We start from the raw sequence: 24351 nt of genomic DNA, 5'->3' as shown, positions 1-24351 counted from the left end.
GTCGCCAATAGCCCATTGTGCAGCTCTAGTGCGACGTAAATTAACAACAACAACAAAAACGAGAAGAAAAAAAGTTAATTTATGTCACCGAAACGAAAAATAGTGAAATTTTTCTCATACGTTTTTTGTTATGTGTGACAAATTTTTTTCTTCTCATTTCTAGTTCCCTGAACAAACGTGAATTTTAAAATTTACATGAATTGTTTATTTTCATATTTTTTGCATCTTAGTTCTGTTTCTCCTGTTTTATTTAGACCGGAAAATAATCAAAATTGCGGTTAGATTGGAGATAAATCCTACTTTTGTAGTTGTCATGCAGCGTTTGAAAATTGTCATGTTGTACAGAGGACCAGTTGAAATTTGAACAATTTTAACTAGTCGAAAAATGCATATAACATGAAATTAATTAATTAATTAATGCATATAACATGAAATTAATGCATCTAACATGAAATTTTAATTACAGGATTTTATATTTTCTTTTGTATACTATTAGTTTCTAATTTTTACGTTTCAATTCCAGATTTGATTTCCTGTTAAGTAGGAATGTGCTTCAAATATAAATTCTGCGAATAAAAAGGACTCATTTAATAAACTTTTTTTTTTTGAAATTTCAATACTTAATGAATTATATACCACTATTATGAGGGGAATTATACCACTTTATGGTATATTCTCTATACCCTACCAAATCTCCGAATGACAAAATGGTATTTTAAAGAAGTAAATTCCTGCTAGAGTTTATGTACATTTACTGCAACTAAAAGAATTTTGTTTATCTTGATTTTTCTACAGGAGCCCTACACCTGTGTGTACAGTGCACAAAATAAAAAATAAAAAGAAATCCCCCCGCATAACTTCCGTTCTTATTATCGGGTTTTCAAGAACTAAGTGTCAATCTTAATGGTTCCAGGGTGTGACTTCAAATAATTAGTGCTAACTTACTTCACAGTAACAGTTAGAAATCAGACACAAAAACGTACTTTTATAAACATAAAGGGGAGAGTCGGGTAGCCCCGCTCACTTAAGGAGTATTGCTTATATTTCTGTATAATACTGAGTAATAATCAACATTTTTGTATGTTTCTATTGTTTTATCATCTAATTAAATAATGCAAAAAGAATAAACCAAAAAAAGAATAGTTAAACTTAAAAAAACAGAAATTTAAAAAAACATGTTTTTCAGCTCTTTTCAAAATGCGTCGGGTAGTCCAGCCCAGTTACAAAAATTGTGTTTTTTGGCTATTTTTTTCAGGTGTAAATGAGAATGATCAATGTATTGACAATAGATAAACCTCATTTATCATTTTTATCACAAAATTATTTTATTTATTACATATTTATATACTTTTAGTGAATTCTATCGTTTAATAACAACAAATGTAATACTTTTTATCATTATTAACGTATATTAATATATTATAATATTAATATATATTTATATTAAATATTTAACGAAAATAATTTAATTTAAGTAACAATAATTAATAACAATAGTTAATTTTAATTAAATATTATCATGTTTTTAGGGCATGAATCTGAATTGAACAACCGGATAATGCTCACTCTGGTTATTGTTTCCGATTTTAAAAGCGCTATATGTTGAGCCAGTTTAAATTAAATATTATCATGTTTTTAGGGCATGAATCTGAATTGAACAACCGGATAATGCTCATTCTGGTTATTGTTTCCGTTTTTAAAAGCGCTATATGTTGAGCCAGTTTAAATTAAATATTATCATGTTTTTAGGGCATGAATCTGAATTGAACAACCTGATAATGCTCACTCTGGTTATTGTTTCCATTTTTAAAAGCGCTATATGTTGAGCCAGCTTAAATTAAATATTATCATGTTTTTAGGGCATGAATCTGAATTGAACAACCGGATAATGCTCACTCTGGTTATTGTTTCCGTTTTTAAAAGAGCTATATGTTGAACCACCTCATGTGACATTTGCCATGTGACATTTTTAGCAGCAATCATTGGTCAATTTTCTAACGTTGCCATTCGGGGAGTTGTAATGAGGTTTTTTTTTGGTGCCGTGTAAGAGAAATATATATATATATAGATTTTTATTTATTTAAATTACCATTGATTTACAATTGTTTTACTCTATAGAAAAGCGTTTTAAAAGCACAAACATAAAAAGCAAACACGGGGTTTCAGATAGCTTTGTGATCTTTGAGCTAGTAAAAAGTAATTGAATGTGCAGTATAAGTTGAAACAGAACAGTCTACAGTTTTATTTGTAACAATGGCTAATGCTGAAGTCATGCGAGAAAATCATTTTCCGCAAAAACATAAGTACTTTTTTTTTAATTTAATTTTTTTTTCTAGAAAGCTTACCGAGTTTTAGAAAAAAGTAACGATTTAACCTCCTGCAGCTGAAAGCCTCCACACGGTTTTTTTTATAGGTAGTCCGATTAGACCACTATGACGGTAAACCAGTTTGCAAAAAGAGCCCTTTAATACAAAATCTAGTAAAAAATAAAAAAGTGGTAGCAAATGTATGTCTAAAAATTTGTTCATTTTTTGTGAATATGATTGGTTTATCTTATTTACTTGTCTACCACTACAGATTCGTTTCTCAAATATCTATAATAAATTTCTCTTAGTCACTCTTAAATTAGTATTTGGGTTCATGCGCACAACTGGTTCACGTTTTAAATAGTCTACGCAGACCCAAAACCGTGTGGAGGCTTTCTGATGTAGGAGGTAATGGCTAGAGTCCCCTTGCCGTCAGGTTAACCGTGGGAGGTTCTCGAGGCCTTCCTCTCCGTGTAACGCAAATGAGGATTAACTCCATCAGATAAGTCCTCCACGAAGGCAAAATTTCTCCCAATACTCGATCCGGGAGTTCCCTTGTCTTCTGGATTGAGTTCAAAATGACTAGGCTGCTGGAGTTGAATATAAGTAGTTGTAAACCCATAAAACTGGGTCGGCTGTTCAACGACGGTTATAAAATAAAATAAAATAGTAAGATGATTGACGATTTAAAGAGATCTGTCTAGGAAACGTATTTACTCTTGCCAAATTATTTGTAATGTTCCTCAACAGATGTCGCTGCTGAAACTATATTATAAGAATATTTTAGAAGCTGTAATGCATAGCAACCGTTTTGAAACAAATGCATGATTGAAATTTAAAGATTAAACTAAATAGAGAATTTTAAGAATGCTTTAACTATCAAAAAAAAAGTTTCAATTACAAAACAATAATTTTAATTTAAAATTGTGATTTTTTTTTCTTTTGATCTTTAAAATGACAAAATAAATGTAACAGATTTTGTTTATAAATGTAGTCATTCATCAATTATTACAAAATATTCACGTTTCATCCTCTATTAAAATATATAAGTTAAGCTAAAAAATCTATGTACTCATTAAAAAAAAAATTTATGTAAAAAGATTTCTTTATAAAAAATTTCTTTATAGAAAATCTGATAATGTCAAAGATACTGTAAACATATTATGAGAAAAAAAATACTAAAATGTTTACTTAAATCTGTACTTTCAATCTCAAGAATCAAAAGATTTTTGAAAATGTGGTTTCAAATGTGTTATTTAGCACATACCAAGAAAGAAAGTAATTTCGTTAGCAAAAATTAATTAATGCAGCAATAATAAAATTATAAAACTAATAGAGCAATTTATTTAAAATAAATTTTAAAACTAAGAAAAGAAAATAATAAAAATATCGAAAATTTAAGACACTGTTTTTTAATTTTTTAAAAATCAGTTGATTTAAATCAATGATTTTTTTAAAAAAAATCATCTACATATATATATTTCTCTTACACTGCGACAAAAAAAGCCTCATTACAACTCCCCGATTTGCAACGCTAGAAAATCGGACAATGATTGCCGCTAAAAATGTCACATGCCAAATCTAGCTGAGGTGGCTCAACATATAGCGCTTTTAAAAACGGAAACTGAAATAACCAGAGAGAGTATTCTCACCAAATGTGATCTCTTCCGAAATTCACAATATCAGCTGCGGCAATCTCATACTATTAAGTTAGGCAGAAGTGAGTAGTCTTTGTCGATAGATCTCTATTTTACTATTTTATCGAAAGCGCTTTTTTTTTTCATGAATTTATATATTATGAATTTATTTGACGATTTTTGATTCATATCACGAATTATACTATAGCACATTTCTAATAGGTTTAACGAATTGCATGTTATTTATTTGAATTCAAATTTATTTTAATGACTTAGTATTTACTAAAAAGATATAATTTAAAAAAAAAAAAAGTTGTTATATGGATTTGAACGATTGTTTTGAGTTCTTAGAATTTTCTTAATTTGTAATGCACCTAAGTCAGTAGCGAGCGAAGCGAGCTTGGTTTGCGAAGCAAACCATATAAGATTGCGTAGCAATTTTCGGGGGTTGGCGAGCATTAGCAAGCAGGGGGCGCAGCCCACTAGTATTATAAGAATATTTTAGAAGCTGTAACTTCCTTATACACATTTTTTCATTATAGTATATAGCTTTGAATGCATAGCAACTATTTTGAAACAAATGCCTGATTGAAATTTAAAGACTAGATGAAATGGAGAATTTAAAGTATGCTTTAACTATTAAAAAAAAGTTTCAATTACAAAACAATAATTTTAATTTAAAATTGTGACTTTTTTTCCCTCTTGATTCTTGAAATGACAAAATAAATGCAACAGATTGTGTTTATAAATGTAGTCATTCATCAAAAAATGAATCAATATTTAATCTATATATTTTTGTATTAAAATATTCATTTTTAATCCTATATCAAAATAGATAAGTTAAGCTAAAAAAAAATTTTAAAATCTATGTACTCATTGAAATTTTTTTTATATAACATTTTTTATACAAAATTTCTTTATAGAAAATCTGATAATGTCAAAGATACTGTAAACATATTATGAGAAACAAAATACTTAAATGTTTACTTTAATCTGTTACTTTCAATCTCAAGAATCAAAAGATGTTTAAAAATGTAATGTCAAAATGCGTTGGAATTCAACACATACCAAGAAAGAAAATAATTTCGTTAGCTAAAATTAATTAATGCAGCAATAATAAAATTGTAAAACTAATGCAGCAATTTATTTAAAATAAATTTTAAAACTAAGAAAAGAAATAATAAAAATATCGAAAATTTAAAACATTGTTTCTTAACTTTTTAAATCAATATATATGTTACCGGCTAAGTATGAAATGATTTATATTTCACACATTGCCTAGGCATTCTATAGTATGCCAAATGAGAAACCGGCAAAGTATAAAAATACATCTCCGATTCGTCAAAATGTCATTCAAAAATGACAAATTCAAAACGTCATCCTATTTTATATTAATTTATTCGTGGATATAATTGCATTTATTCGATATTTTAATACTTACTGACGATAGATTAGAAGAAATATCAGTGTTTGGAGTATCGGGTAAATGTATACCAGGCAATGGCATTTGACCTTAAAAAAACATCAGTGTAGGATATACCGGACAAACGTATACCGGGCAGTGGCACTTAACTAGGCCTTGTATATATTTCGGACATTTACTAGGTCTAGTTAAGTGCCATTGCCCGGTATATCGAACACTGATGTTTTTCTTAGGGTCAAGTGCCACTCCCCGGTATGCATTTGCCCGGTATACCCTACACTGATGTTTTTTTAAGGTTAATTGCCTGGTATACATTTGTCCGATACTCCAAACACTGATATTTCTTCTAATCTATCGTCAGTAAGTATTAAAATATCGAATAAATGTAATTATATCCACGAATAAATTAATATCAAATCGGATAAATTAATATGATTCGGACATTCACCAAAGCGACTATATGATTGTCAACATTCACCTGTGAAAGTCAACAGCCACCGATTTCGGTCATTCACAGTAACATGCACATCATTTACATAAATAACCTCATCAGGACGTTTATTTCATACTTTGCCTAAATAGCATTTGGCATTCTATAGAATACCTAGGCATTATATAAAATGATTAGGCATTCTATAGAATACCTACGCATTATATACAAAGCCTAGGGAAAGTATGTAATACTTCTCACATTTCATACTTTTCCTGGCGTTTCGTACTTTGCCGGTAACATATACATTAAAATCAGTTCATTTAAATCAATGATTTTTTTAAAAAAATCATTTGTATTAAATCATGATCAATTAACCCTGATACAAACAAAACCTTTATTCGCTTTGGAAATGATCAAATATTTATTATTTAGAAATACAAGACATCAGCACACTATTGAAAATGATAATCAAGAGTTGGAATAAAATGCTTCATTGCCCGCTTCAGGTTAATAGAGTATTCGGCCACTACTATTTTAATTTAATTAGTTAATTATGACGTCAACGTAGACCAGTGCTTCCCAAAGTGTGGTACGGGAACAGTTTAGCGGGGGTACTTATGCGAAATATCTTGCAACAATCGGAATTTTCAAAACATTTTTATTTAAAAACAAAGCTAGCTATGAAAATTTACGATGACGTATTTTTCTATTGGCTATTTTTTTAGAGTTAACAGTTAATAATGAATGGTGTTATCAGCTAGTTGTGATTTTTAACTTTTGTGCAATTTTTTTAAAGTAAAAGTTTGTAATAAGTTCTATTTATTTTGATTATTTTTATAAAATATAATTTTTATCCCTATAACTGTTAACACTGCAAAAACAATATCATCCTTCTCACTGATGCAAATAAACTTTGTACCAACACAACCAAACACAACTTTGTACCAAAAAATAAAAATAAACATACTTTTAAAAAAATACATCATTTTTTTATGAGTAGTACACAGCGTTGCGAAAAATTTAGAAAGGGTGCACAAAAGTCATAAGTTTGGGAAACACTGACTTAGTTTAATAAAGTATTCAAATAAATAACAAAAATTTCGGATACTCGAGGGTTGATGCATTTATACTTCAAATATAAACATTATGTTCTTGTGATCGAATATACTACTTGTTCTATTTGTTTAGAAAAAGGCTGAGATATGCCATAAACTTCAAAATAAACAGACGAGGCCTGTCTAAAAAGTAATTTTTCCAGCTCAAAGTAGTGATTCTAAGGCACGATGGAAGGAGGAATGCACATGCGTGAATAAGTCGCTGACTGGTGGTCGCCGGACCTCCAGTCAGGCGGATATAGTTTTCTGTTCGTCGGATATAGTTTTCTCGCAAGATGACTGAACGAATTGAGCAAACATCAAGTTCTTGCATTGATTGCAGCTTGGGTGATTCTCAAAGTTAAACAATTCGTGAGATTCAGCAGGTGTTTGGAGAAGTAACACAAATTAAGGAGTGGTTCAACCGATTCAAAGGTGGCCGCACATCAGCGGAGAGTAAGCAGCGTATTGGCTGCTCGGAGTGCAGCTAATGCCGAGAGGTTGCGAAATTTGGAAGATCATCGTTTGACAGTGGGGGAGAGGTTAGAGTAAGTAAAAATTCTGCGTGGAGATTTGAACATGAACCGAGTGGCTGTGAAATTCGTGTCGCCGGACCTCCGTTTTGACGTTGCACAGGACACACCACCAACACTGATCCCGAGTTTCTGAACACCGTGATTAACTGGAGATGAGCACGATCCAGAAACAAAAAGACGCAATGGAAACCCGCGTACATACATTGTGGCCCCCCATAATAAGCCAATAATTATTTCTTCTGGTAGGGTACCCGGTAATATACTTCGTGGTTAAATTTGAATACCATGGGTAAATATTTATTGTTATTTCACTTGCAGAATATTGACTTCCTAATTTTGAAGCTATTATTAAAAACATACATAGTAACCTATAAAGCCACAGTGTTACAACACCCTATAATTATTTCCCTTGTTTGGTACACCCGGTAATATAATTCGTGGTTATGGATATATATTAAGGGGACATGTATGGCCATGTTGTAATACATAATAAAGACTGCGAATTTCCTGCCCTACCAGAGGAAGTAATTATACACTTATTAAGGGGTCAACAATGTGTACAGAATAATTTTGTATTGGAGAATGTTGATTCCCGGTATTCTAGTATATTTGATATTTTTCTGATGCTGTTTAACTGATCAGTCATTTAATCTCTCAGCATTGTGGAAGGATATTTTTTATTTCCAATGAACTGCACAATCGGTCTTGCCGATGAGCAGACCTAGTGTGTTCTCCACTCTTTCAGGACCACCGCAATGGGTGAGATACCGTTGGTCATGTTAATTTAGACGTCTAGTTTCTGCCACATTAGACTGCAGCACCGAGACTCTATTTGGATGCTAAAGTGCACTCGGAATTTAATTTTGCCGGAAATGCCAAGAGCCAATAAGGCACTCCAGGTATCCTTTTTACATGCCGCATAATCATACGACATGGCCGCTGAGGATTTTCTGCATCCCAAGCTGCCAAGCGTTCGGTCGCTGCAGGGAAAGTTCGTGATATGCCTGGTGTCTTTCAGAATGTTCGCCTTTCTTTTCTTCGCCGTTGTACTGCGTGCATAGTCACTACCGGCCACTGTTTTGAACACTTATTGTAATCACATGCCATTAAATTTGCTTTTATAACTTAAATTCATCGTTCTTTGTGTGTTTTTGCCTCATATAAGAACATAAACTTTGACGCCCTCTAGCGGTTTGTTTTCGACTATGCATTCTTTGATGAAAATTGTTTTCTTGGGTGTGTACTATCACTTCCTAAAATTTTGCCCATCTTTTTAGAATCACCCTATATATATATATATATATATATATACCTTATATATATATATATATATATATATATATATATATATATATATATATATATATATATATATATATATATATATATATATATATATATATATATATATATATATATATATATATATATATATATATATATATATATATATAAAATTATTAAAGTAAGCTATGCAATAAATAGTTATTAAAACAAATCAACAAAGGATAACTAACAAAAAATAAGCTACCAATTAATAACTAGCAAAAAAATAAATAACTGTTACTCACTTACAAAAAATGGGTCGAAAGATCCCTAAATAAACGTGCTTTTTCAGTACACATTAGTTTATTTCACATTCAAAATTATTATCACAAACTATTTAACACGGTGTATTATAAGTAAGTAAACAACTTTTAAACTAATTTTTTTTCATTTTGTGCCGTCAAATTTCGAAATCGTTAAAAGTGTGCAGCCACACAAAAAAAGGTTGAAAATCACTGGCTTAGACATTTCTCTCCCAGTCTGTGTCATATGTGAATCAGTTGTGACTCATTTCTAAAAAGTTTTCAGACTTTAAATGAACTACAATGCCGTGAATTGAATCTACATTGTTTATTTATCAGACTTTAAATGAACTACAATGCCGTGAATTGAATCTACATTGTTTATTTATCAGACTTTAAATGAACTACAATGCCGTGAATTGAATCTAAATTGTTTATTTATAGAGCCTAATGTCAATACCTTACCAAAAATGTAATGATTGGTGAATGTTTTTATCCCCCTGAGTCAGTACTCTATCCCCTGAGCCAGTGTTTCCCAAACTTAAGACTTTGGTGTACCCTTTCTAAATTTTTCGTAACGTTGTGTACCACTCATTTAAAAGTGATTGAATTTTTTACAGTAAAAAAAATTGCACTAAAGTTAAAAATCACAACTGGTTGTACTAAATATTAATAACTCTGCAAAAAATAGCCAATAGAAAAATACGTAATCGTAAACTTTTATGGCTAGTTTTGTTTTTAAATAAAATTTTCGTTTGTTGCGAGATATTTCGCATAAGAACTCGTACCCCTGGGGGTACGCGTACCACAGTTTGAGAACCTCTGCCCTGAGCCATCATAGCTCTGATAACATTCTTTTAAAAAATCTTGTATTCTAATTACGATGTCATCACAATTTTAATCTAATGATGAAGTTATTTTTTCACTAAAATATTTTTCGCAAGCAGCATATGGGCTTGAAATTTTTTTTTCTGGGGACAGGAAGAAGTCGTAAATAGAATAATCATCACAAACAGTTGGCTAATTATGCTTTAGCATCTTTTATCGCGTTTCAGTGACTTTATCCACCACTTATACATAGCAGATGATTTCATTTCTGTGTGTGGTTTCTTTACTCTTTAAGAAAAATATATCTTGCAAACATTGCGGTTTTCGAAACAGTCAGGCGGATTGAAAAGTATTCAAAAAGAGGAACTTTGAAAGAAGAAAAAAAAAAGTATACCTACAACGAGAATTAGAAGGGTGGGGGTTAAGGATCTGTGGGGATGTATTTATCGACCCTGTCAACCTTCATCTATGAAAAGGCCCCGAAAGGTCTCCTCCATAGAATCGAGTTAACATGTCTTATACACTAGTGAATATGAATTATATTTTTGTAATGGTAGATACACCACAGTACTCCCCCACCAGAATTATATCCGTGAAAGAATTCGATGAACGGATACCACCAGTGGATTCATTGCTGTTTTTGTGAGAAGCCGGGAGAGCTGTATTAAGATCACCATACTTTTGAGTACTGATCGCGAGAGCTGTATTAAGTTCACGGTCGTGGTTGCTCCTGTGTTGCCTTTAGCAGTCGAATGTATACATTGCACGTTGGCGATCGAGACTGAGTAGCAACAGCGCGAGGAGGTGGATAATGTCTTAGTTCAACTGTTCGATGTGGATCATCCATCGAAGTAGGCGCGTTCAGATCGAAGTGAGCGTTATCATCAAGACACGCGTGCTCAAATCGTAGTAGGCGTTTCCGTTAAGGTAGGCATGCTCACACCACGTCCAGGTCATCAATGTCGGGATTAGTAGATATCGATCATCTATGAAAAGGTACCCCAGCATAGAATCGAGTTAACACGTCTTATGAATTGGAATTATATTTTTGTAGTGGTAGATCTATAATTTCGCGACCATGATGAGTATCGCGCACAGACTTCACAAGCAAGCTGAAGCAGCTTCGAGGGAAATCCCAGTTTTTCACAGTGACGCTATCGCAACTCAAGAATTTTTTTACAGCCGAAATCTTTAATACATATTAAATGAGTCAAACAGTCATATTTATGATTGACTAAGAATGCTCAAAGGAAAGAACTCACAATAAAAAGGTAAATTCTAATAACAATAGTGTCTTTATTACAAAAATAAGTTCATAAAATGTGATGAATAATCAGTCAAATTTACAAGAACAATAAAACACAAATCAGAATTCAATACAACACAGGATTTCATTAGTTGCGATTACATTTCGTCTACGTGAGAAATACATTTTAAAAAGAGAATTCATTTCATACAAATTTTTCCTAATCCAGGAACAAAAATGTATCAAACTGCATCATTTAAATCTGAAAAATATAGTCTTAATTCTTTTTTCTTTTATGAAAATCAATGGTAGCACAAAATTTGAATAAATCATTATATGTCTTACTTGCATGAACAATGAAGTGAATGGGTTTCTAATTTTAAAAAAAAAAATTAAATTAAATAGATTTCAAAATTAAAAATTGCATTGCTATTTATTTTAAGTGAGTTACCATTTTGTGGAATATTTTTTCCAGCTTGTCAGAATGTAATAGTTTAAAATCGGGATGCTGTGAAAACTACTTAATTCTTGTATGAACAACACAGATTTTCAGAAGTTTTAAATTTTAAAATATAAGTTAAGTCCAAATATTAATAAGGGTCTAGACCAGTGGTTACCAAGTGGTGGTCCCGCGATGCCTTTTATTGTGGCCCGTGAACTAAAATATATTTGTTGTCATTTTTTTGCGGACAATTTTCGTAAAAAATCTGTGTGGGTTTAAAATATTTTTCTCGTTAATAAAAACCTAATTTCTTTGTTTCTGTGAAATTTAACATCCCAACGGAGCAACAAAAATAAAATTTTCTCAGGTTTTGCATGCAAGAAAATATTTATTCAAATACAGAAATAATCTTGTATGTTGCTCTTTTTTATTTCATTTTTGTATTTTGTGAACATAATTTAGCATGTGTGTATCAGAAACTTTCTGATTTAATTTTTTGAAACCACTCATTTTGGACGAAAATATTTACACACATTTGTAAATTTTAAATGTAAATATCTATTCTTTGGTGGTTGCAGAAGAAAAACCTCAATTTTCTCATTGAACATTTTGTGTGCTTCCATGTAAGTTTTAATACCAACCTTCCTAAAGTTTTATATCTTAACCATTATATCTTGACCATTGCACATTAATTGTTTAATACATGGGTGCACATTAAAGTTATTGTAGCCCGAATTCTTTAATTTGCAATTAAATATTTTTAAAAATCTACTTCTTATTTTAATTCGTAATTCAATACTTTTGTTTTGTACTACTTGGTAAAAATCTGTTAGCAATATTTAATGTTCCTTCAAACATAAAAAGAGTCCTACATAAAATTTTGATAAAGTTGCAGCCCGCCATCGATTTGTGTTTTTAATTGTGGGCCCAGGCCTCATCAAGGTTGGCAAGTTTCTGCCGAGGTGGTTAAAACCTCTGGTAGAAACCGGTTAAAACTGGCAAGGCAGCAACCCTTTTCTGCCACATTTATGGCAGAAATTCAGAAAATGACATAAAAGTAAGTACTGAGATTGACATACAATGAATAATTCATAGAAAAAACAATTAAATGTTAAACAAAGTACAATTTATTTTTAAAAATTATCACCATTCAAAATCAAATATTACATTGTTTGCACTCTGCAGTTATCTATAACAAAAGACAAGTTTTGATGCAGTTTCTACACCTAAACAATTTCTCAATTTGCTATGCACGAAAGAGAAATTTGAGAAGATTCTCTCAAGTCCAGCAGAACTAGCAGGCATTGCCATCCACAAAAGATTAAAACTGTTACTGTTATAATAATTGGATTGTTGTCATGCAAATTATGTCTTGAAAAGAAAAAAAAACTATTTGAAAATAGCTCTATTCAGTTATGTTAAGAGTTAAATGATAATAATTACTGAATTTCAGAGTTTAATATAATAAACTAAAATCTAGTATTTATATTTATTATTACATTACTTTATTTTATATAAATATTTGATATACTGCACTCTTTATATTTAATGTAAACAAAATAATATATATTTACAAACAATGAATTAAAAAGGTTGTTACAGTTACATTTTTCAGTTAACTTAAACAAAATGTCATTAAGCAACTACTGGAACTAATATAGAAGTTTTTTAGTTTCTGCCGGTTTTTACCGGTTATAACCAGTTTCTGCCACTGGCATGGCAAAAACCAGTACTGTATAAAAACCAGTTTCTGACAGCAAAAAGCCAACCCTGAGCCTCATGTAAGTTGGCAACCCCTGGTCTAGACAGTTTTGATTTCATCTAGAAAACTATGTACTGCTTTTTTTTTTGCCCCTACAATCATCAACATTATTGAAATGCAAGCACTCTTATAATTTAATGTTTTATACTACTAAAATTTGAAAGAGAAAAAAAAATAGACACTACGACGTCTTGTGTGCACAATGAAAGACATTAAAAAATAATATAAATGATTCGAAATAATTTTTAATAAGCAGTCAAATATGTTCCATTGGTTAATATTTAGCTATTGGATTGTTTTTTCATTTCAAGTAAGCTCTCGTTCTTACTTTTCTTTTGTATTTGTCTTGTTTTTATTCTACTGTATATGCTTCTGTATTTTAAATTGTATTTTATAGTGTACTCTTCTGTGTTTTATTATATTTTATGCAATCTATTCTTTTCCTGGTCCTTGGCAAAACCTTTGGGGTACAGAAAAAGTAATTTTTGACTTTTGTCTTGCTTTCTCGATAGAAAAGATTTTGCTTTTACGACATCCGCACCTGGTACCCCCTGAAGACGTCAGCTTTGGTTGTCATATTTTCCAATTTTTTTCATTGTCTCAAATATGTTCTCTTTTAAATCCATATAGCTCAAAAAAAATTTCTAAAAAAATTTAAATTAAAAAAATAAAAATAAAAAACCAAGTTCTTGAATTTTTGTAGAAAATTTCTTTTTATTAGACCAAAAAGAAAAAAATATTAACTGATATTCAAGTGCTCGCATAAATTTAAGCAATAGGCTATACTTAAACCATTTAGTACCATGTTATAACTTAATAGGTTTTTTAGAAGTCGATATATCAAGAAAAAAAATTTTTTAATTGAGAAAAACAGAGTAACAATTTTGAAGAAATAACTTAAAACAAAATAATGCAGATGATTCTAATTTTTTAAAAAAAATACTGTTCTCTGTTTTGGGTGAGTGGACTCCACTTGGGAAGTTGTTTGAGGTATACCTAATACTCAAATTGCTCAGAATAAAATAGGTTTCTTCAAACAGAAAACAACTTTCAATAATCAAGACAGAAAGACAACTTTCAATAATAAGAAGGAAAAAAAATTTTTTGATCTTTCTTTTCTTTTTAATATACCTTGGAAATAACTTTTTATTTAAGCAAACTTAACTATAATCATCTTAGAATAGAATGAATATTTCTATGATATAATACTGAGATTCTATTTTTGCATACATGAATTAAAATTTCCTTTTTTATTCATTCTCAAAAAAATTTACTTCAAGATATTTTTAAACGTGAATTATTTGAAAGCAAAGGATTTCACTTAGTGAATTTCATGATTGTAAATTTCTTTTTTTGCACATTTCACAATACAATAGAGTCCCGATTAACCGAGCTATCAAATATTTCAAGGATTTTTTTTTTGTTGCTCCAGTTTATATTTAAAACTACAGCCGGAAAAAAAAATTCTGATATTTATCTTCCGGACACTCGGGAAAACGAAATCCAACAACCGATCGTTAATATTGTAAATGAATCTAGCAAAGATGAAGAAGACAATGAAAATCAACATTTCTCTCACACACAGATGGACTTTTGAATATACAGAACAAGAAGAGGCGACACCAGCCTTCTTGTTATCCAGAGCTGCCAACATGGATAGGAAAAAATCCAGTAGATATTATGAAATAATATAAATTTCATGATAATTGTTGAATAATGTACTAAATATTTTACACATACAGGGAATTTTAGGGATATTTATAGTCATCAAAATAGAAAAACAGCAATATTTTCCTGTTATGATTGACATTAAACATACTTGAAATGTATTACGTTTACTCATGATTTCGAATATTAGTAGGCATTTAGTTAATCAAAAGCAGTTTAAAAAAAATTGTTTTAATTAATTTTAAAAGAGAGTTCTGAATAAAAATAAACTGAACACAGAGATGCCAACTGCTCCGGACAAGCCAATATAATTTTTAAAAAAACGGTAAATAACTACAAAGTGAATTTTGAAAATATTTGACTAATTTTGATTGCTTTTTAAAGTACCATAGTAGGCATAAGTACCATAAAATGTTGAATTATATAACCCCACGAATTATTTTTAAATAGTGTTTAATTAAAATCTATTAAATTGAATTTATTAAACCAAGAATCACAATTGATAAACTATCACTTTAAAATATATATTTGCTGTCCGGAGCAAATTGGCATTTCTGTGAACATTTCAGAATAAAAAAAGTTTTAAATTGATTTCAATAAATGAGTCTCGTTTTATTATATATTAGCAATACTTATTTAAATATTCAAGCAAGCAAGCAATAATGTACAAAAAATTCAATTTCAATAGGGATTTTTTTTTTTAGGAAATTTACTCAATTTTAGAAAATTTTCTAAAATGTACAAAAAACAGGAGAATTTCAATTAAACCAGTAGACCAAGAGAAACTGGCAAAATCCAGTAGTCTTCAGGAAAATCCAGTAGAGTTGGCAGCTATGTTGTTATCCCTAAAAATTGGAAAAGCATTGCTGCAGAAAAGTGTCATGTAAAACAAAAAACGATTAAGGGCTTTTTTAAGTAAAAACTCTTTCATTCTAGTAAAGTGTGCTCTTGAAGTTCTTTTAAATAAGCTTTTTAATCATAATATGAATAATAGTATGTGGTGTAGTCGTATAAATTTTGTATTTGTAATATATTTTGTATTTGTAATATATATTACATTTACATCTACTTTTTTTCTTTCCTCTTTTATACTCTTCGCTTCAACTGAGTTTTTCGGTCATCCGAGCTCACTTTAACTCGGATGACGGGGACACTGCCATACTCTACTTTTCACACACGTTACCAGCAAAGTGGTCAGCATTTTTAGGCAAAGTATAGACAATTATTACAATGTACTTCACCTACGCATTGTATACAATGACATATGCTCTTCAGGCAAAGTATGATAACATGCTTTAGTCCAGTGTTTTCCAAAGTGTAGTATGCGCACCCCCTGGGGTACGGTAACAGTTTAGCGGGGGTACGCATTCTTATGCGAAATATCTTGCAACAAACGAAAATTTTGTTGAAAAACAAAGCTAGCCATGAAATTTTACGATGACGTATTTTTCTATTGTCTATTTTTTGCAGAGTTAACAGTTAATAATGAGTGGTGTCAACAGCCAGTTCTGATTTTTTAACTTTTGGGAATTTTTTTTACAATAAAAAATACATTTATTATTTTATTAGTGGTACACAGCGTTAAGAAAAATTTAGAAAGGGTACACAAAAGTCATAAGTTTGGGAAACACTGCTTTAGTCGATGAAAACTGTACAAAAAAAAAAAATATCTATATATTTTTTTTAATAAATAATATTGAGTTGATATCCAAAAAAAAGCAAAAATTCCTTTATTCAATAAATCTATTTTTTCAAGAAGCAATAATTTTGCTTTCATTGGGTTGTCATTAAAAACATTTTATTAAAAAAGCATAGGGAATACCAGCGAATAGTACTTCCAAAAAGAAATATTATGCTGCCTGCTCATTCTTGTTGGGTTAGAATTTTGTCGAATCATATTATAATAAATAATACAGATAAATAGTCAATAATAAAATCTGAGAGAAAAAAAAAATACAAGGGAAATAAAAATAAAATACAATATAAACTTCTTTGTTGTAAAATGTCACAAATGTGAGAAATGTTTCATTATTTCTCTGGTCGATTTTGAATATTGTACATAGTTTTGGATTTCTTATTTTATTGTTAAATAATGTAGAGTGAAACCTGTCGAGTCCAGCACTCAGGGCCATCCTCCACCCATATTATTAAGAATATGAGTTGGGGATGCTTATTATTACAAAACAATTTATTCTATATTATAATAAGGATCTCTGTGACCACATCATCTCAGAGACACTATCTGGTCAAAAGTATCCCAAGGAGCGTAGCCAAATCTTTCAACAAAAAATAAGCACCTTTTAAGTACCTTTTAAGAACTCAAAAAATATTTTAAGCACTATATACATTAACAAATTTTCAAAGACTTTAGATGATCATGATAAAATAACCAGTTTCTGACAAAAAGAACTATTTTCTTGATTATATTAGCCACCATAAAAAGATCAATAGATTTTTTGGTTCAATTTCAGAGGGTGAAAAATGAGGTTCCTTGGGGCATTCATCCACTTTTCCTTCGAGGTTAATATCTTCCTTACCTGTACTATGCATGATTCTTTATCGCCTTACGCGATCATCGCCAACAAAACCAATTATTTTTATTTTTTGAAATGCCGGATGCTATTTAGGCAAAGTATGAAATAATCGTCCTGATGAGGTTATTTATGTAAATGATGTGCATGTTACTGTGAATGACCGAAATCGGTGGTTGTTGACTTTCACCGGTGAATGTTGACAATCAAATTAGTCGCTTTGGTGAATGTCCGAAATATTTATTACATCCGATTTGATATTAATTTATTCGTGGAATTACATTTATTCGATATTTTAATACTTACTGACGATAGATTAGAACAAACATCAGTGTTTGGAGTATCGAGCAAATATATACCGGGTAATGGCACTTGACTTTAAAAAAACATCAGTGTAGGGTATACCGGGCAAATGTATACCAAGTAATGGCACTTGACCTTAAAAAAACATCAGTGTAGAATATACCGGGCAAATGTATACCAAGCAATGGCACTTAACCAGACCTAGTATGACTAGACCTTTGGTAAATGTCCGAAATATATACTAGGTCTAGTGCCACTTTTGCTATAGCTTAAATATTTTTAAAAAATTAAACAAAGCGTTTGAAACAATTTTAAACTGATAACGAAATTATTGCTTTAGAATTTAAAAAATAATAATAAAAACTGCGCCAGATAGGAGTAATTGAAGTAGTTGCTTTATACAGCGAATGTGCGAAAAAATTTTTTTTAAAAAATTATCCAGGTGCATCTAAAAGTGGATGAATATCCCAAGACACCGAAAAATGAAGCCTGAAATTGGAAATATCTTGCAAAATGCAGCAGAGTTGCAGTGGAGAGTGCAATAATCTCACAGAACACAAGCTCAGGAGACGCACATGCGGACTAAGTATTTCATCAAACATGTAATATGATTGGTGCTTTCACACGCTACGGACCAAAGGTAAGCCGAAATGCATTGTGGTTGAATGAAGTGCGAAAACTTTGAATGGAACAATGTGAAAACCAAGCTTTTGCATAGTACGTGGCAAAAATCGACATGGTAAAGGAAGAAAAGTAATCATTTTCGAAAGGGGAAAATTAAGCACTTTTTAAAAACACCCCATGAAAAAAGCACCTTTAAGGGCTTTTAAATTACGAAAGTTGAAAATAAGCACTTTTAAGCATTTTTTAAAAATGCTACGCACCCTACCATACCACTGGGTGTTTGGATACTTTTGACCAGAGAGTGTATATAAATTGCCTCTACTTGCATCTCTAACATTATGACACCCAAACATATTTCAGTGATGCCTCCAAAGAATTGAACAGAGTGATCTCTGACGTTATCTTCAGTATTTATTGCTAGTGAAGATAACATAATATAACATAAACACAGGCAATAAATAAGCATGGATTTCATTTACAATGTTACTATCATTACACAAATGCTAAAAATTCCTTTTTTTCCATGTCATAAAATTCAAGATCAATAAGCGAATAAAAATACCAAATTCTTTTTAAATTCAAAATGGTAGATTATTGTGTGTATTTAATGTCGATAGAATTCAGTGCAGATGTCCCATAAAATTTGTTTTTCCAAAATACATGAGTTAAATACAAAGAATAGGGCTAACAATTTTATATTAAATAAAAAAAAATTGGTATACAATAAAGAAACAAAACTGAGTTTCATCATTATTACAAGAAAAGAAATGTATTAAGAACAATTATTGTGTGTTTAATGTATAAGTCAATTGAATTCCATGTAGATGTCACATAAAATTTGTTTTTACAAAATAGATGAGTTAAATACAAAGAATAATTTATAACAATAATTTAAACAAATAACTCAAAGATTTTCCAGCGTCACCTTCAATTATAATTCATACATAGTTTTTGTTCTTAATAGATAATGTTCAGTTTCCTGATGTACTGTTCCTGTCAACTTCTCACTACATTTTATCTGTTTGAAGAATTTATCTCAGGTCTCAATGTGCATTGATTTCATTACTTTTCTCGTGTTTGTACTTATCCTACAGATTAGGTAAATATTGTATGTCAAGTGTTGCGCTCAAATGTCAACTCCCGAAATTTCATTTCTATTTAAGGGTACAAAAGGCTGACTTATATAAAGTAGAAAATAGGAAGAGAAGTCTCCTGTGTACATTAAGTATTCAAATTTATACAGGGTATCTGCCACATTTTAGATTTTCAAATGCATGACTTTTTATGAATTTCCATGACTTTACGAAGTTACTATTTTCTCCAAACAAAACACAACAATAAATTTAAAAAGCATTAAAATAACATTAATTGAAATGATAGGTATAACAATACTCTACATCCTCATATTTATTGATTTTAAATTTAAAAAAACAGAGTAAAGAAAGAGCAATAAAATAGCTGAAAAAATTTTTTTTTCTGCAGATTCTAAAGATACTTTTCCTGTTCAACTTATATAGAAAAGAAATACTCCTGATTTTTCTATTCTCATTTCAGAATATGAAAAAAATTGCCAATGACTGGCTTTCTTCAGCTAGAATTTTAAATTGATAAAATAAAAACATTAATTCTGAAGTTTAAAAGATACTTCCTTCTAGAAATGATGTGCTTTCCTTCATTTTTTGAAAGAACATGATAAAAAACATTTTATATTTTAATAAAATATGACTGTTAGTGGGGATTTTGTTACAAATTTAGATATTGGGAACACCATGGAATTGGGGGAGGATTCCATTTTAAAAAAAAAATTCTTCGGTGACCTAAATCCATGACTTTCTGTGATTTTTTTTTCTTTAAAATAGTTAAAATCATGACATTTCATGACAAATTTTGTTCAATGCCAAAATTCATGACTTTACAGGTGCATGGATACCCTGACTTTGGTACAATAAAGAAACAAAACTGAGTTTTGTCGTTATTATAAGAAAAGAAATGCATTAAGAACAAAGAGAAAAATAAAAACTGTCTATACACACAATCTACCTTACATACACACAATGTACCTTCAAAACACAATACCATGTGACAAAGAAGACAGTTTTACAGCAGAGATGAAGTTGTTTGAACTTGCGGCTGTATAGGCATCAAAGGTGGGTCACCTTCAAACCACTGAAATAAATAAATTACTCTTCTTTATTCATAGAAATTGCATAAGGATGGGATTTTCTTTTATTATTCAATTCACAACTATGGCAAACAAATAAATAAAATAGCAACAGCGGGAGAATTTTATGTGGCATTCTAGTTTAACAGTTCTATAACGGAGCAAGTTTTGATACAAGCAAAGTATCGCTAAGTTGATGATATTTCAACTGTTTCGAGATACATTTCCGTCTAAAAAAGTGGGTGTAATGGAAGAAATAATTTAAATTAGTGAAATTAAAAAAATTATCAAAGATTTCCAGCTTTTCTTTAAAATTCCTTGATTTTTCCAGGTTTTTTCCAGTATAAAAAAATTCCCTGTTAATTCCAGGTTTTCCAGGTGGGTGGCCACCCTGTTTTTGAGGGAACTAACCTGCACAAAAAGAAGAAAACCACAAAACATGGGGACTCCATTGCTGGGATACAATAAATGCTTGTTAAAATACCTGTATCAAATTGTGCTCTGGCAGTTGAGATGCCTGGAAGTGATCTTTCAGCAGAAGCTGCGAGAAGTTGCTGTGAGTTTGTATAGCTTCCTGCTCACGAATCGGGTCTCCGGTCAGGCGGTACAAATCTATTAAATAATCAATTAAGATGAATTTGGTTAAAATTGTATGCAAAACAAATTTTACACGATAGAAAAAATTCCTGAAATTAGAGTATGTAAGAAGCATACGTCCATAGGTTGCATTTTTAAAATTCAATTTTTCCAGGACTATTCGACCACTTACAGGGTTGCCACAGAAAAAATTGAACAAAATAGTTGCTTTTGGTAGCCTAAAACAGGAAAATAGTGCAAAACTAAGGCAAACAACGTTAAAGAGCTCAAAAATATTTATAAAATACAGACAGCTGTTTCGGATGCTCAAGGGGCAACCTTCATCAGTGCAATAGAAAGAAAAGAGAGAAAACAGAGTAAATGTATATAGAGAAAGGTGACGTCACAAGAGGGTTTAGAGCAACGGCCAATAGGAGGGAAGGGTGAAAGGATGACGACGAATAGGAAGCAAGGAACATAAAAGGTGGTTAGTTAGGTTTAATCATAGATTTCCTAACAGGAGAAAGATAAGGGACGCTGGATAGGTCATTGACCTACAGTTTGGAATTTTTGAAAAAATCTTCCCTCCTATTGGCCGTTGCTCTAAACCCTCTTGTGACAAAGTTATTCATATTTAGTTGGAGATTGAGCAAACATCCTGTACACAGAACACACAAATGTTTTTTAAAACTCAAGAAAGAAATTTAAAAATTCTATTTTTTAACAGTTTCTAAGATCATAATTAAGAATATACTATTGCTTGATGGAAAAAAAAAACTTAAAACATAAAACTTGTGAATTCTTATCCTTCAATTAATATTCATAATTAAATTACACCTATTGATTTGATAGACCTGTGGGGAGAGTCAACTTTCATCCATGAAAAGGTACCCCACCATATAATCGAGTGTCTTTATATACTAGTAAATTGGAATTGCATTTCTGTAGTGGTAGCTACAGACAAAGCAAAAAATTTTAAAACAAAAGTTATGTTTGAACAATCAAGGCTTTTTAATTAAGCAACCTGCATTGAGGAAAAACAACAATGATATTTAGAATTATTCTCGTTTTATCTCTCAGTTACTAATAAAGAAGGACAAAAAAAAAGATTTATATTTAAAGTTTGGTACTAAATTTTGCCTACAAGCTATATATATATACATTATTTTCCTTTTTGCTTTTGAGAATTATGCTCCTTTGAAATACATAATAACTTATTTTTTACATTATACTACTTATGCAAGTTACCCCTATAATCTGTTGTTCTTTCCAATCTCCCTTAACCTGTGACACCCAATAGACCTTCATTTTTCACAATAATTCTGGAAAAGCGTTCATTACGGGAATAACCTTTGAACACATTCAGTGCTTCTGCAATATTTCTTCAAGTTTCAACAAACAAAAAGAAGAAAGCAATTATGTTTAGCAAATGAAAGAAAAATGTACTTTAACAACACGCCTAAGGTTCTAAGCCAGTTATTCTCAAACACTGTACCATTTTTGTGCGCCACTCAATTTTAGAAATGATACAGTAAAAATGATAATGCCTTTTTGTATAGTGAGTTTAAATGAAAGAGAAGTATATATAGAAACAAAATAACAGTTAATAACTAATAAAAACAAAAGAACATAAAGAAACTGTTAAACGCTCTTGAATATTGACCACACGTCTTATCAAACGGAGAATGGTTCACATCCAGGTCAAGTCGAAATTTCTTATTTGCTTTGTCCCAATGTGTAGTGTACAGAACAGATCGTCGTGGCATTCACCTCCCGCATGTTCCGTTGACGAGCAATTCCTACAAATTCTGTTTGCTTTACAGAACTTTGCCAGGTGACCAATTGCTCCACATCTGTAGCATTGTCTCACGCTCAGTGACTCTTCAAAGCCATACCTTCTCCACCGAATGTTCAATTTGTGTCTGTATTTTAATCTGTTGAAGGCAGTGAGTGTCACCTCCAGAATCCAATTTCTCCTACCACCCTTCGGTCTATGTGAGGTCCTGACTTTAATTCTTCACCCTCCAATTCGAAATTCTGGCTTGTTAAGCAGTCGATTAAGTCCTGCTCCTCTATTTCTTCTTCAACTCCAAATACGATTATGGTTGGATTTTTCAACCTTGGTGGTTCTACTGTGAATTTCTCATTTAGTTTTTGAAGCTTGATCTCATCATTTAGTATCTCCAAGTCCTCAGCAGTGTCAGTCTGGATTAGCACTCCCCCATGATTAATGTTGGCTATACGTTTTATCCCGATGCGCATTCTAGCTGGAATTCAGCTCGTGTACAAGTTCCGATCTTGTTCTTTCTGATGTGCCTCCCTCATCTGTCGGCCTAATAATCACAATGTGTTCTTTGGTCTGATTACTATTGATCAGTGGTCTTCTTTTGCTCCTCTTGACAATTTCAGCATAAGACCTACTGGTAATTTCGTTACTTTTGCTGTTTCCCTCAATGATTGGGTCCAGGACTGTTTCGTCAAGGTCACGAAATGTCTCAAGCTTGGCCTTCAACAGCGCAATACGGGTATCCTGTTCCGAAACAAGTGCCACAAGCTCTGACAAAGTACTCAAAATGATATCCCTGTCGTCCCTAGTAAGTCTGTAGTTCTCTTTATATAGTAAAGCGTGAATCCTATTCTGCAACTCCAGAGCAGGGGCAATAGTAGGCGGAAGCAGAGAGTCATCCACGACCGCCTCCCCCAGTTCCTGTTCTCCATTTTCGGCCATGGTCAGAAATTACCAGGCTGCCATCACGTCAACCACCCCCCGTATGTAACACCGCACAGATCACCCCACAATATTAATATATATATATATATATATATATATATATATATATATATATATATATATATATATATATATATATATATATATATATATATATAGATATATATATATATATATATATATATATATATATATATATATATATATATATATATATATATATATATATACATATATATATACATATATATATATATATATATATATATATATATATATATATATATATATATATATATATATATATATAAATATATCTATATATATATAAATATATCTATATATATATATATATATATATATATATATATATATATATATATATATATATATATATATATATATATATATATATATATATATATATATATATATATATATATATATATATATATATATATATATATATATATATATACTTA

At 30.7% G+C, this 24351-nt stretch overlaps 1 pseudogene across 1 annotated transcript in view; it reads right to left on the bottom strand.

Annotated features, from left to right (window-relative positions):
* The window catches only part of LOC147810124 (folate receptor gamma-like), a 105988-nt pseudogene extending 84795 nt beyond the window's left edge, over positions 1-21193 (bottom strand). The window contains exons 1-2 of the transcript XR_015434233.1: positions 21047-21193; positions 20442-20567 (exon numbers count right to left, since the gene is read on the bottom strand). The product of XR_015434233.1 is annotated as a folate receptor gamma-like (transcript). The remainder of the gene's footprint in view (positions 1-20441; positions 20568-21046) is intronic.
* Between the last annotated feature and the right edge of the window lie 3158 nt (positions 21194-24351).

This window comes from Parasteatoda tepidariorum, chromosome 5 (genome assembly GCF_982258835.1).
Source record: "Parasteatoda tepidariorum strain Cologne lab strain chromosome 5, Ptep-v5.0, whole genome shotgun sequence".
In the NCBI taxonomy this organism is placed as follows: Eukaryota; Metazoa; Arthropoda; class Arachnida; order Araneae; family Theridiidae; genus Parasteatoda; species Parasteatoda tepidariorum.
This window is presented reverse-complemented; position numbering and strand designations above follow the sequence as displayed.